General features: G+C 36.8%; 1 protein-coding gene across 1 annotated transcript in view; it reads right to left on the bottom strand.

Moving 5' to 3' along the window:
- The window catches only part of LOC121423674, a 31,998-nt gene extending 26,749 nt beyond the window's left edge, over nt 1–5,249 (bottom strand). Inside the window, exon 1 of the mRNA XM_041619098.1 lies at nt 4,479–5,249. The gene's annotated coding sequence lies outside the window, so the exon portion shown is untranslated. The remainder of the gene's footprint in view (nt 1–4,478) is intronic.
- Nucleotides 5,250–14,457: the final 9,208 nt, after the last annotated feature.

Genomic DNA, 14,457 nt, shown 5'->3' with positions numbered 1-14,457 from the left:
AACGCTGATATGGCAGTGAAAATAGAAATAACTATACGGAGCAATAAATTGTTTTCGTGATATCAATCGATAATTTGTATATACCTGTATTTTTATGATTGATTGATTGATTGATTTTGAATAAACGCTGAACGAAATAAAAAAAATGGTACGGGCACGTCTTTGATTATTAGAGAAACAAAATAAGTACTGAGGTTCATTTGGAAATGATATTCATTATGATTTCTAGGTTCACGTGACCCCAAAAGGGGATAAAACCCTAACTTTATGATCATAGTTTCTCATTGGGAAAGTATGGAATTTCCATCCCCACAAACCCCCCACGCTTGCATACTCAGCATACACCTCGCCTTTTCTCAGCTGATTCCCAACAAGTTAATTAGGATTGGCACCTGCGGAGAGAAGTCAGCCAGCTTTAACCCTCAACATACCGGTGTTGTACACCTTCTCATCACCATCGAAGCATTTCCATGTTGTACACAGATGATCCCAACGGTTTAATTGTCTGCTCTTGTTTTGATGACGTCATAACAGTAAGGTAGATGGTACTGAAGTGATACAGACAGACAAGGCGGAGCTAATAAAGACCACTTTTAATGCTTACAACCATCATATACTGTGTCAGTGAAATAAGCTCTCCATGTTAAAATGTAATGTTGCTATGATGTGTGAATTCAATATGCTGACTGGTGTTTGTGGTAGCTCGAGCTATACACCCGGGTTGCTAAAAATGATTCGCGGAATTCATGCCAACCCCCCGACCACTCCAATGGTAATAACCTGGAAATTTGAAAATATCGACCGTTTTAGGACTTGAAAAAAGATTGTTTTTGCCTATCAAACTTTCGAGGAACAGATATCAATCAATTCTACCTCCATGGTTGACCGTCTTTTTTTCGATGAGAAACAACTTATTGAAAATAGGATCCTCTTCTAAAGATTGCACGGACGTGCAAGATGATGTATCCAACTCCTCTGTTAGCCATTTTTTATTCTTCCTCCCTCTCTTCTGAATCGTCCTCTCTCCTTCACCACCTCGTCTATGTTCTGCTTAATCTCTTTCCCACCTCTTCAATTTCCATTCCCTCGATCTCTCTCAGGAAATCCAGATCTAATCAAGAGAACTAAATATTATGACATATCAGTTCTTAAAACGACAAGGAAGGCTAGTGAGATCGTAAGCGCGATTTTTCTTGACGTAATAATGCCAACCCACGTTACGTACCTTCAATGAAAATGACCATGATTTCATTGGGCCTAAGGAGATGAATGTCGTTTATGTTACCAACCTACTCTACATAACCTATTTGTGACGTCTAAATGTGTTTGCTTCGTTATTTTTCTTGCTTGCTTGAGTATAATTATGTCTATATTCTTAGAATTAAGCTTTATTTTACATCCTCCTGCATCTTCTCCAACATTTTGCTTAGCATATGCCCCCAAAAGGAAATAAATAGTTATACAAGTAGAATGTAGAAAAGTGTCAAATCATAACACCCATATATATATATATATATATATATATATATATATATATATATATATATATATATATATATATATATGTGTGTGTGTGTGTGTGTGTGTGTGTGTGTGTGTGTGTGTGTCTGCGTGTCTGTGTGTGTGTATTAATATATATAATTATATAAGTGAAAGTTACATCACGTCACTTTTCAATATATGCGTTTTTATAGATACAACATATCTATTATTTATTTATTTTGTTTATTTATTTATTTAGTTAATGGTTTTCAATAGACATGTATCGCAGTGAAAACTGAATTACACATGCTTAACAGGGTATCTAATAAAAATACATGGTAAAAATACAGAGACAATTAAAATTAATCACATACATTTGCACAGTAAATTATTGATAAAGACGAATGAATAACAGGAGAACACATATGATAGATTGATAAAATCATTCATAATAAAACTTTTAAAAGCACAATAAGTCAATGGTAATTAAAATATTTCACTATTTCTAAGCATGTATATATATCAAACGTTTACAGAATTTTCAAATTATTTCAGTTATGATTTGTAATATTTGTTAAGCACACGTACAAGATTGGGGAGGGCACTATTTTTAAATCTGTTTGTCTTGTATTTGAATTCTGTATATTTGTTTGCATTTCGAAGAAAATTACTATTATTTCTTTGAGGAGGTAACCAAGACTGACATAAGAAAAACGCAGATATTAAAATGTGACGTGATGTAACTTTCACTTAAGGAACACTTCAAGAATATGAAAACCTTGAAGACGTGTTTTTATCACACCTAAGGCTACAGTCATACCAACGAATTCGACTCCAGAGTGATTAGAGTTATCTATCTCATTTGAATGGCTCATCAACGGGCGGTTTGGAGTCGGTTTCGCTGGTGTGACTGGGGAAGACGCATTAAATCTTTCTGAACCATGAATTTCCATGACTTATTCATGCCATCCTTCACCTCTCCTAGATCCGTGCAGTCCTTGAAGGCAATGTCAAATTCGATTTTTACATTCGAATTTCTAACCCAAAATGTAAAAAAAGGATTACTCGTGAGCGGCTCCTACGGTCATTAAATTAGGTTTATTTAATCAATAGTGCATTCCTCTCCCACGCATCACACATCGTTCAAAAGGATTTGACACTATTTGAAAGCATGCTCTTTTGTAATAAGAAAAGGGTTCTCTAAAATAAGAGCCCCCAAAGTTCCGCTATATACAACCATCAGTGGTTTAACTAAATCCTAGAGAATTATCAGAACAACATTTCGGATGGGTGACTATAATTCTCTATCTTAGGAAACTGTGGAAGTTTATACATACTCCAACATTAAACGGTACACAATACTTTCTATTGAACTTCGGTAAGCATCAAGAAAAATATCATTCCCCTTTTGACCAACATGGCACCCTAATTGGTAACATATACTTCACTTCTCTTCAGACTTTACGTTTTACAAAATGATTACTTGACATAACGTTCACCGACTTACGAAGAGCAACGCACAATCTAAAGACCGTTACGTGATAATTATAAACGACTATAACCATTTTTCGGAGAGGGGTGGGGGGATAAGGTGACGTAGATGAAATAACCGTTATGGGAGTAGGTAGTTTTTTCTCTTCATCAATCCATCTATCTTTTAAATTTGTCTCCTTCCTCTGTTGCATTAAATGCGTTTTGGGAGACAAGCCGTTGTGGCTTTTGTGGCAAACTTTGTGGTGAAGAAAGAAGAGGCATCATTCTATTACCTGGTAATCTGTCTTCGAGAGAGCATGCTCCGAAATATTCGACATTAAACAAATGCCTTTAGAAAAACAAGATGAAATCGGTAGCAAAAATAGAATGTCTCCTCTTGACATGCACAATATAATAAAAGATCTTTACATTGTGATGATAAAACAATCGTCATGTGGGGGAATATATTAACGCCTCATTCCGTAACCATGGTAACAAACTCTGCTGAGATGCTATAATTTACGATTGATTTGTATATACGCGATAGTAAGGAAACAAAATATTCAGTATAGCCTTAATCATGATTATAATGTTTATGTGCTATATAGGATGGCATGTTATCATTAATACTACGTGATCTGTTATATTTGATAAAATATCTGTAAAAGATGGTGTAATTTTGAAATACTTTGAGACATTAGCACTTCTGGTGAACTGAGAGTCATAGAAAAGCCAAATATCATTATTAAAGTACCTGATCTTCCATGAAAGCTAATTGGAGTACTTAACGGAAAAGATAGATATTTCCTGTTATATATTATGTCGACATCTCCTTTCTTTAGTAATATGTCACTACTATATCTACTCTTTTTTGTATCAAGGCGAAATAAAAGTTTGAATATTGATTGACACCAGTCAACCATTAAAATTGTGTCCAATACGACTGCGCAGTCAAATAGTAATCCTCTATACCTTCTTAATGGATGTGTCTTAACGAGAGTTATACACAGCTTGATGTGTCTTAGATAGGCATGCTTCACATTGTAAGACAATGTGTTTTCGTTTAAATCAATTTTCATCGATTTATATAGGTGGTTTAATGACTGAAGAACTAATATAGTCCTGTGCACAAACATCTAAACTCGAAAAAAGGCAGACTATTTGTATTGCAAATAAGATTAGTGCCACTTTTAGTCTTCTCCGTTGATATAAATTCATAAAACATGATAACCAAAATGGGATTCATAATGTATATAATAAAGGATCCTTAAACTGTGGTATTTGATTAGCTGATAACAATATGTCTAATGTACATAATGCATGTCTTTCACAATTGTTATGAATCCCAAGCTTAATAAAAAGTTTGTGACCAAAAAACAAAAACAGCTAGAATTCCTAGAGGTCCAGTCCAGATCAACAAAATCGAGTACCAATAATACCATAACTCACTTAGCCGTACTGCATCTTCTTCACTAGAAAGTTCAATAAGATTTAACTAAAACGATCAACGAAGGGCTACTTACCAGACAGAGATTTTAATTACTTCATTTTTTCGGTTCGATCCGCATGAAATGATAGTATCACATGTATATAATCCTTAGGTGAGAAGCATGGGCTTATTATTAACAACTAAGAAGATCCAACAATCACCAGCAATGCAGCAGTCAAAGACAGGTGTTAATTATCTTCTGTAAGTTTTTGTAGAATAAGTACGCGCAATCTCGTCAGGTAGAAAGTCGTCGAATGCCTACGATTTTACGATCAAAGCGTCGCCGTTAATATTCCGAAAATGCAAACGCGATTAAATCCAGTGGTAGCATTCAAAGAGGAATCCCATATACACTGATGCAATGCAGGGTGACGGAGATCACATCTTTAGGTTTGTGTTCATACGTTTGTTCCTCGATTGTAAGCTCCTTTTTGTCATCTGCTTCCAAACTTTAGCTCCAAGGAAGCCTCTTGAAAACGAAAAATACCCCTCCTCTAGTGTTTGATAAGCAAAGTTGCTCCTCCTCCTGAAAACAGGAGAGCAAAGAACTATCTTCCCTCGGGGTCCAGCAACCCATTCCTTGGCTCGATCTCTCTTTCTTTGTATAACGCCACCAACAACATAAAAACTCCCTGGGTAAAGAAACAGGAGCCAAAAGAGTGCACCAGAAGCAATCGATCGGATTATTCCAGATGGAGTACCAACAATGGATGACGTTAACAGAACACACCGTTAGAGGATTTCGGAAGATAAAGCGGTATTGACAGTTTTTTACCTCTTGTCTTTTTGCGCCTCTGTACTGCGCAAACGGTGAGCGAAATGTGAGTGCTCCCAATACTTTTTCAGGGTATCCAAGCCATGTAAGCGAATCGCATGACAAAAACAGACTTCTCTCGTACGCTAACGGACACCCACGGATGGCGCAAAAGCCAACAACTCCCGATGATGGGGAAAAGCTCATTCTCATACACTGGTGAAATATATCAATTTATAATATCGATATAATTCCCAAACAATTGAAACTATATATACACTCTTTTAATTGTATTTTCATATTTTTGTTGCTGTCCTTTGTCTGTTGTAAACCCCAACGATGACATTGATCATTTATAAAAGAAAGTCTACTTATCCCTGTAATTTACAAACTATTTACTCTGATATTTGCATATGTTTTGGGTCCTTCGGGTTGTTCTTTGGTTTTATTGTACCCTCCATGACTTAACACATTGTCTAAAAGTTTGTTCAGTTCGCAGTGCAGAATACAATATCAAATCATCCTCTTGGTAAATGAACATTTTAACGGTCTGTATCCCATCTTCGTTTATAGACGACCTTTTGAACACACCGTGAACACTAACATTATAGAGATGTCCACAGTCTGAGATTATCTGCATACTGTTTTTATTTATTTAATTTTATTTCATATCATTTCCTGGGGCCCATCTTACAAAGACTTGCGATTGATCCGATCAATCGCAACTATGGAAAGCCAGCAAAGTCAACATATAAAATGCATGTTTGCTCAATTTTTTTTCTTGATATGAATGTATATCCATAAATTCATTGATTTCTTGACAGTTTGGTGTGTTTTCCTTTGTTTACAAAGGACATTTTGCACATTTCCTGTAGAAAAAATTATGACACTGATGGATGTCCATAGAGTTACGATTGATTGGATCAGTCGTAACTGTTTGAAAGACGATGGGGCCCAGGAACACGACTGTACTCATAACAATAGTAAATCTCACTAAACATCTGTAAATTGTTGAGTTTGTGTGTACCACTTCATCACACAGTGGACACACTGAGAAAACACATATTGCGTGTAAATTTAGGGATGTCCTCAGTCTGGAAACAATCTGCATACTGTTAAACTCAGCCTTTCAGTAATGTGAATGACACATTCACACAGTCCGCTGTGCGAGGACTGTGACATTGTGTTCTTTTTAGCTAGCCAGTATTTTTTTTTTATATTGCCCCTTTTGGTATAAATGCTCTTTTGTTTCAAATCTTGTTTTTATATGCCATCATTTTGTTATTGCTGAAATGGAATATGGAATTTCATCAAAGGAAATGAAATAAATATAACTTAAAAACAATGGTTCTGTCGTTACACCCGCGATATCTACACGATAATGCCAGTGTAATATTAATCGCAGCTGTGAGGAATGTTCCAAAATAAACCATGGAATTAAAATTTTCTACAACGAAAAAGAATGGTTGACATAAGTATAAGTCAATAAATCTGTGATTATACTGTCGTATATTCCAGAAGACAATCTAATTTGCATCTTTTCAATCGTTTTTCTCTGGCATATTATCAAAAAGACAACTATGCTCCAAGAACATAAATTAGTCAAAAGACGCAGATGATAACTTGGTAAGTCATTTCTGCAAAATGATTAAAGTGGTTGTATTAACATATATAGGACCATACTTCTCTAGTTTAAAAAGTTAATGATGTTATTTCGGTATCACTGTGCTTGCAGTAACGTGTATTTGCAGGTGTGTATTGTATGTCTGACTTGTGGGAATTTGTGTTTTCAGACTGAGGTTGAATGACAAGATCATAAAATATGCATGATTCCTTGAAAAAAAATCCAGGATTGTCGGGATGCGCGCGCTTTACCTTTTCCCGAGATAATTTCCGGCGGTCACTTCGAAAGAGAATGAAAGTAGTACTAGTAGATAAAAAGGAAAGAAATGAGAGGGGAAGATGGAGAGGGAAGGAGAGGAGTGTGTGAGAGAGAGAGGGGGAGGGGGGAGAGTGAGATGGGTGTGGCGGGAGTGGAGTAGAGAGATACAGAGAAAGAAAAATATAACAAGAAAACAACGAGAGAAATGAAAGGAAGACATGTGTATTTGTGCATGTGGTGTGCGTAAAAGAGGGGCGGAGAGGGAAACGGTATGTGTGGATGAGAGATGGAGCAAAAGAAATTGATGACTGGCTTGGGTAGGGTTGCAAAGGGCTGGAAACTTTCCGGAAATTTTTGGAAAGTTTCCATGGAAAGTTTTGGGAATTTTCAACTGCCGGGAATTTTGGAATTTTCATTTTTTTCACAAAAAGTGATAAATTCTGTTCTTAAATACAAAATAATACATTGATATCCTCATATATTATACTTTCAATCTGAATTCAATCTATTCTTCATTCTTTAAATTGCCCAGGGTATAAGATATTCATCAAACTGTATATAAATTACATTATAGTACATGTATATGTATCCAGTAACATGATGGAGCATTATGTACAAATGAAGCTTCAATTCAACATGAAAAAGGTAACACTTTGCATTACACTATTTTTCATTTTTCTTTAAATGTCAACTTTTTTATGTGAGAACCTGCCATTATATGTAACATTGCTCCCTACATATATTCTGCATGCACAGACCCTTATTGAAACTTTGATCCACAAGTGGGTCTTCTCACAAGACTAGCACGAGTACAACTTTCTGTTGAACGAAAAGACCTGTACACAAGTCGTCGTTGGCAGAAACCTTAGGCTGCATTTTTAGACCGCTTTCCTTTAGTGAGTGGTTTGCACTAGTCTAGTCTACAAATGTAGACCACATCTGCAGTGTGTGTACCTTAGCTGATTCAACGAGTCTGCATAGCAGACTAGGTCTACAGAGGCTCGCCTTTCAGGCTGGTTTAGTAGCAGATCCACCTCATGAGCCATTCAGAGTGCATAGCAGACTAGCACTAGTCTGTTGTGCAAAGCCCTCACTCGGGTTAAGGGTCTGTATGTGCAGCCTACTCATGCTTTGTGTACTGAAGGCCCTCTCACTCAGGAAACAGCAAGATTTGGTGTGCTAGTCTTTGCATAGAGACCCACTTGTTAATCACAGTTTGTATCAGGGCCTGTGCCTGTAGACTAGGTTTGCACAGCTATGGCACTAGCTTGAGTCTTTAAATTGGAAAAATCGGGTCCTGGAGAGGAAAATATTAAATCAACGCCGCAAACAGCACCAAGTTCTCACTTCTGCTACGCAGAAATAAATGAGATATAAAGTAATGATATTAAAATAGTAATAATAATGCTAATAACAACAATAATGTCATAATGATTATTGATAATGATTTTCATCATCTGTAAAAAGATCAGAATATCCAATAGGCATTATTTCATGAACAATGCATAAAACATTTGCAGTGTACATGTACTGCCATCGCACGTACCATTCAGCCACTAATACAGTAAATCAACTTTTACATGAAATTCACTGAAATTCTGCCTTGTCTGATTGTCTTAGCATAATAATTGGCTTGAAACTTGCTGACAAAGCACAATCAAGCATCATCTGCCATTGTAGTCCTTTCAATTCCTGTTTTAAAATATCAGAAAATTGCTACATTTTGAAAATTCCCAATAAATTCCCGTTTATTCCCCTGGAAAGTTTCCAACGCGAAAATTCCTGGGAATTTCGCAACCCTATAGGCTTGGGGAAGAGAAAATCGCTGGTGGGAGGGGGGGAGTAAGTAACATAGGAAGGTATGTGTGCGTAGGAAAATGGAAAAAAAAAGGGATGAACATGATTGAGGGAAACAGAAAGAGAGAAAGAAATTCTAAATACGTAAGGGCAAGAGAGGGGGAGGGGGGGGGGTGAAAGCTGAAGTAAAGATAAATACCTATAGACCATAATCATGATGCCAATAGCTTGCGTTGGCAACCAATTAACACTCTGACTGTTGACAGAAAACCCGGGAGACGAATAAATGTTTGCATTAACCTGGCAATGAGGCCTGTTGCACAACCCTTTTGCGTCAGGAATGTGAAAATGGCTGATGGAGAGAGAGAGAGAGAGACAGACAGACAGACAAGGAAGGGAGATGGGGGAAAGGGGAGAGAAAGAGAAAGAAGGAGAGAGAAAGGGGGGCTCGCCATCACCTTCTTCCACTGTCTCTATCTTTCTCTGTACCCATCAATGCTGTATTTCTTCTCCTTTCCTGGTGTCGAAGAAATAGCGTTGGGTATGACTATGTGAAGATCGTCTCACACCTGTCCGTCTAGGATAAATGAGCGAACGGGACATTGACGCTCCGCGCTTCCTGCACTTGTCACGACGGTGTCGGAGCGGAACGCATTAAACACCCTCGTGGACATGTGGAGTGTCAAGAAGTGTAAGGACACAACTTACTCTGGAGTGTACCTCCTCTGCAAGCGATCACTAAAATATCAAATCACAATCAAATCATAATATTAGGTTATGTATGATTCATGGCCGTACGCTGCGAAAACGTACATTGTTTTAAAAACAAATCGCCAAACGTATGCACGAAATCCTTCAATTTCATTTTACAAAATGCAAAAGCGTCCAAATGACAAGCTCGGTTGCTTCGCTCCTCGCTTTCGACTTTTGAGTTATGCGTACGGTCATGGTATGCCTTGTTTAAGTGCTTTGTCGTTAAGAATCTAAAGCTATACTTTTCAAGATTTCTTCCAGAATAAAGCTATTAAGTCACATGAATATTGTTTTATACCATTCAACTGCTTTAATACATTCTTGAATAGGTGTATATCAGTGTAATTTGAACTGCACCTTTTTTTATAATGATTTTGAAATATGGAAACGTGGATCAGTATCTGTTAAAACGATTGTTGCTTTAGTGTTGCAGTATTATGATATCTTTTTATGCAGATTACTTTCTTTAAACATACTTAATGTAGATATGTCGGCGATCCAAAGTTGGAGGGGTGATGGGAGACGCCTGGCGGAAATTTTCAGGAGAATAGTCCTCCGAAACTCTTGAAGAATGAACCAGAATGTTGCACATTTCATAAATATTAAATGTTCTCAAAGTATCATAATTATTCAGCCATGAAGGACTTTTTTTTTCACTCAGTCGATTCTAGTTCCATCCTTTAGTTCAAGCTTTGTCAGATAAAGATCTCTAGAACATGCACCGGTAAAAAGACATTTTCAGTACATTACAATGTAAATAATAATGTTTAGGCCTATTGTGTAATAGTAACTATTGTAAAGGTACAAAGTTCGAATGGTTGTTTAGGTCTACTTACATTATCATGTACATAATGCACCTCGAATCAGTTCTCAATGTAATGTTTTTATTTTTAATATGATCTTTGCCATTTAAAATGTATAGATCTCAGGCTAATGTACTCTTGTACAAAAAATACATTAAAAGTATTGAAATTTACATCAAATTTACATTAAATTTTGCAACGTATCATTTTTCCTTCTCATGTGAATATACTAGTCAGAATAATAAGCAAGTTTATTTCAGCTCAGTGATATACCCTTGTATCAAATAGCCAAGCGTAAACTCAACTTCCCCCAACTAAACATGCATGTATTAAACAGTGTTTAAAACCTTACCAACAACCAAAACTACGATGGTGGCGAGAAGACGAAAACATAAGAAAAAATCCTGAAACCTATAGGGGAGAAAGTCTTAGAATGACACCACTTTCGTCACTTTAGTAACAAGATCCGTTTCATTCTATTTACCAACCAAGCTCGAAATTAAATAAAGGATTGGGCCGGTGGAAGCATAATAATAATAAAGTCACACCACCAAACCTGACAACACACCGACCGATGGTACGTCTTTTGAAATAATGTAATAGCTTTTGTCGGCCTGGAGACGGCTTTGCCGGTGAGACTGTGCCACTGCCCCCCACCGCACATTGCAAGGGATGAAGATAGAATTTGGGTTAATTTCCCGGCTCGTTTGAGGAGAACGCTACCCGAGAATGCACTCACCTGACTCTTGTAAATCTATCCCTGATTGGCTACATGATCGTGATTATATCATGCCAATTTGAAACGAATTACCTGGGGCTCGTTGCAGAAAGAGTTGCAATCAATCGCAACTCTAAAAATCATGCGCAACTTGATTTTCAACCAATCAACAGCGCGCATTTTGGACTTGCGATTGATTTTTTGACTTGCGTTTAAACGCAACTCTTTCTGCAACGGGCCCCTGAGCTACGGTCACACCAACGAAACCAACTCGAAATCAACCGATGATAGCCATTCGAAATAACGAAATAGCTTTGATCGATCTGGAGTCAGTGTCTGTGGTGTAACCCTCGCATGAAGCCATTGGCAAGATTTGTCGTGGGGCGGGTCGGGAACCGGTCGCAGAAAAAGGTTTCAGGCAAATGAAACTTCGAAAACAGAGAGCAGCGATAGAGTGAATAAATCCCATTTTAATGCTGTAGTCTGCTACATTATTTTTGTTAGAGAATTCAATCGTTTGTTATATCATGGACCTTTGCTAGTAGGTCCATGGTTATATGGAGGGCTGAGATGATACAAAACGTGTTTTCTTCTTCCATTGGCGCACAAGCCACAACATGACAACATGACCCCCTTCTTTCGCCTACTGATAAAAACTTCAAAAATTAAGATGATTAAATTCCTTATAATGCACGATCACAAGTAAGAAAAAAAAGATAGACATTTGAATAATGATGACGATGATTATGGTGTTATGCAATGTTTACTAACCTTTTTCGTAAAAGTAAAATCATATCACAAAAAGTTTACACAAGCCTAGAAGAAAGAATTGTTCTTTAGGATTTAAGTAAAGTTCAATCACAATTTATCTTAGTAATAAAAAGTTATAAGTAAAATTCATTTAATAACTGAATAATATGACATAATCAGATATAGCATCATTATCTTCCTCTATCTCACTATTTCTATCTTCTTTCTTTCTCTCACTTTTTCTTCCCTCTCTCCCTCTTTAGTACGAACTTTAGATATGCGGTACGAGTATCAAGTGTACAATAATGGTCATGTTTTCTGAATCCCTCGTCGAGTATTCACAATGGGGTTTACAAGCGTAGCAATTCCGCTCATTTTCATAAAATGCCATCTAAGTATAAGAATGACCCGCAGAGTGAAAGCTAGGAAGACTATTTCATGAACTCCATACACGGGCAGCTGATAAAACAAGATTCCTTCATCTCATTCACACCGACTTCAAGGCGAGGATTAAGAAGAACGAAGGTCTTGAAAGATATAAAGACGAGTGAGGGAGCATGGTGGAAGGAAGAGAGAAGAAATAAAAAGGAAAGATCCTAGGGTTAATGGCATGTGTGTGCGTGTGTGTGTGTATGTGTGTGTTGTATGTTATGAGATGGGACAGAGAGAGAGAGAGGGGGAGAAACAGACAGAACGCAACAAAAAAAAACGACAGAGGGGAACATTATAGGGAGAGTATAGAAGAAGGAAGCTGGAGCAGGGGACACTTTGACGCATCAATTATTTGCTTATTTTTTGAACTTGGAACAAGCCACCAAACCCCTCCCTAAATATGAATATCAATAAAAGACAATGAATTGCGTCATTCAAAACCAATTTAAAAAAATACACCTCTTTATACAACACGATACCAAACAAGTAAAGCAATAGTGATTCTGTTTGTCTAAGTTGTGCGAGTAAAACATAAAATCAGATAAATTTCCGCCCAATACATTTAATATGGTTATTTTAAACAATCGAATATGGATTTGCAGAAGAACCTACGACATTCATATTTGTGGGAGCCTTTAATGCATCGTTAGTTTAAAGTTGTAAAGCAGATTTGAAGAAAAAAAAATAGATCATTTTCCACTAAGAACACACTTTCACATGCAAATTTGAAGTCGCAACTTCTACCTGGACCTAAAACATGCTTATACACAGAGAAGAGGATTCAAAGCTTTGCATTCAAGCATAGACGACTCTCTAGCACAGAGACAGAACAGCATAATGTGCATGATGTGAAAGACGCTACTCCTCCGGGAACGCCAAATCACCCATGCTATATGGCCTACATCTATTGTATATAATCTCATTCCAAAAGAGCTTTATTGATTGAGAGTTGCTAGACAAGGCAAATTGGGAGGGTACATGAGTATGTTTCCTTCTATGCTATGTCTTTTACATTTGATAGTGAATGTAATCACCCTGATCATGTGGCGGCTCACGTGATAATGTCATGTGACCGATTGCCACGATGCGGTGAAGGTGAACAACATTTGAGGAAAGTACATTCGGTGGCACAAACGGTTCAGCACACCGTCAGGGCCAGGGTGACGCTCTGTATTTGCAGTAGTAAGAATTGGAGTTGATTCATACCGAAAAGAAGAAGAGAAAGAGACAGAGAGAGGGGGAGAGGGGGAAGAAGAAAGGGGCAGTAGAAAGGCAGAGAGTTCAAGGATTCGTGTCATCTCAAATTTAGCCAAATGGCAAAGAATTTGGGAATAAAGCCAATAAATATTCATATTTCTTGCTGCACTTACGCAATATATACATTTTATAAAAACATGAAATATCAAACTTAGTAATCAAAGTGATTAAAAAATGTTTAAAAGACAATAATTTTATTAAAAACTTAGATCCATTAGCAATGATAGATAGATAGATAGGTAGGTAGATAGATAGATAGATAGATAGAAAGGAAAGAAGGAAGGGAGGGAGATACAGGGGTATAGAAGGGATATTTGAGGAAAGGAAAAAGAGGAAAGAGGTTAAATATTTTTTGCAGTAACAAGACCAATTACAAGTTCATCCTTGATTTTGAATTCCTTCAAACTATTTTAAGCGAGAACTTTGTGATAAGTTAATAAAACAGGGTGCCAAATTATTCTCATGCAATTTGGCTTACAACATGACTGATGATCCCAGGTAGATGATCAAGTTTGAGAGAGAGTAGATTTTCGTCAAATTTTGTTTTCGTTATTGAGGGTATCAGTCTGTTTAATGTACAGGAAATGTGGGCAATAAGACATGATCTTCAATAAAGCACCGTCCTCACTTTGCCTATATGCCAAACTACGATAGCGGTAAAGGAAGATCATGCTTTCAATGATGGAGTAATTATTGTCCATGTATACAAGAATGTGTCCTATTATAGATGAAGAGGCTCCAATGAAATCACACCTGTTCCGTAAATTTATACTTTTTTTCTAATCATTGTTCTAGTCATTTTTACTAATATGTAGATTATATTGCCATGAGATTTTTTTTATAAATCGTAAGATTTAATTCAATTTT

Source organism: Lytechinus variegatus, chromosome 11 (assembly GCF_018143015.1).
Source record: "Lytechinus variegatus isolate NC3 chromosome 11, Lvar_3.0, whole genome shotgun sequence".
NCBI classification, from domain to species: domain Eukaryota; kingdom Metazoa; phylum Echinodermata; class Echinoidea; order Temnopleuroida; family Toxopneustidae; genus Lytechinus; species Lytechinus variegatus.
This window is presented reverse-complemented; position numbering and strand designations above follow the sequence as displayed.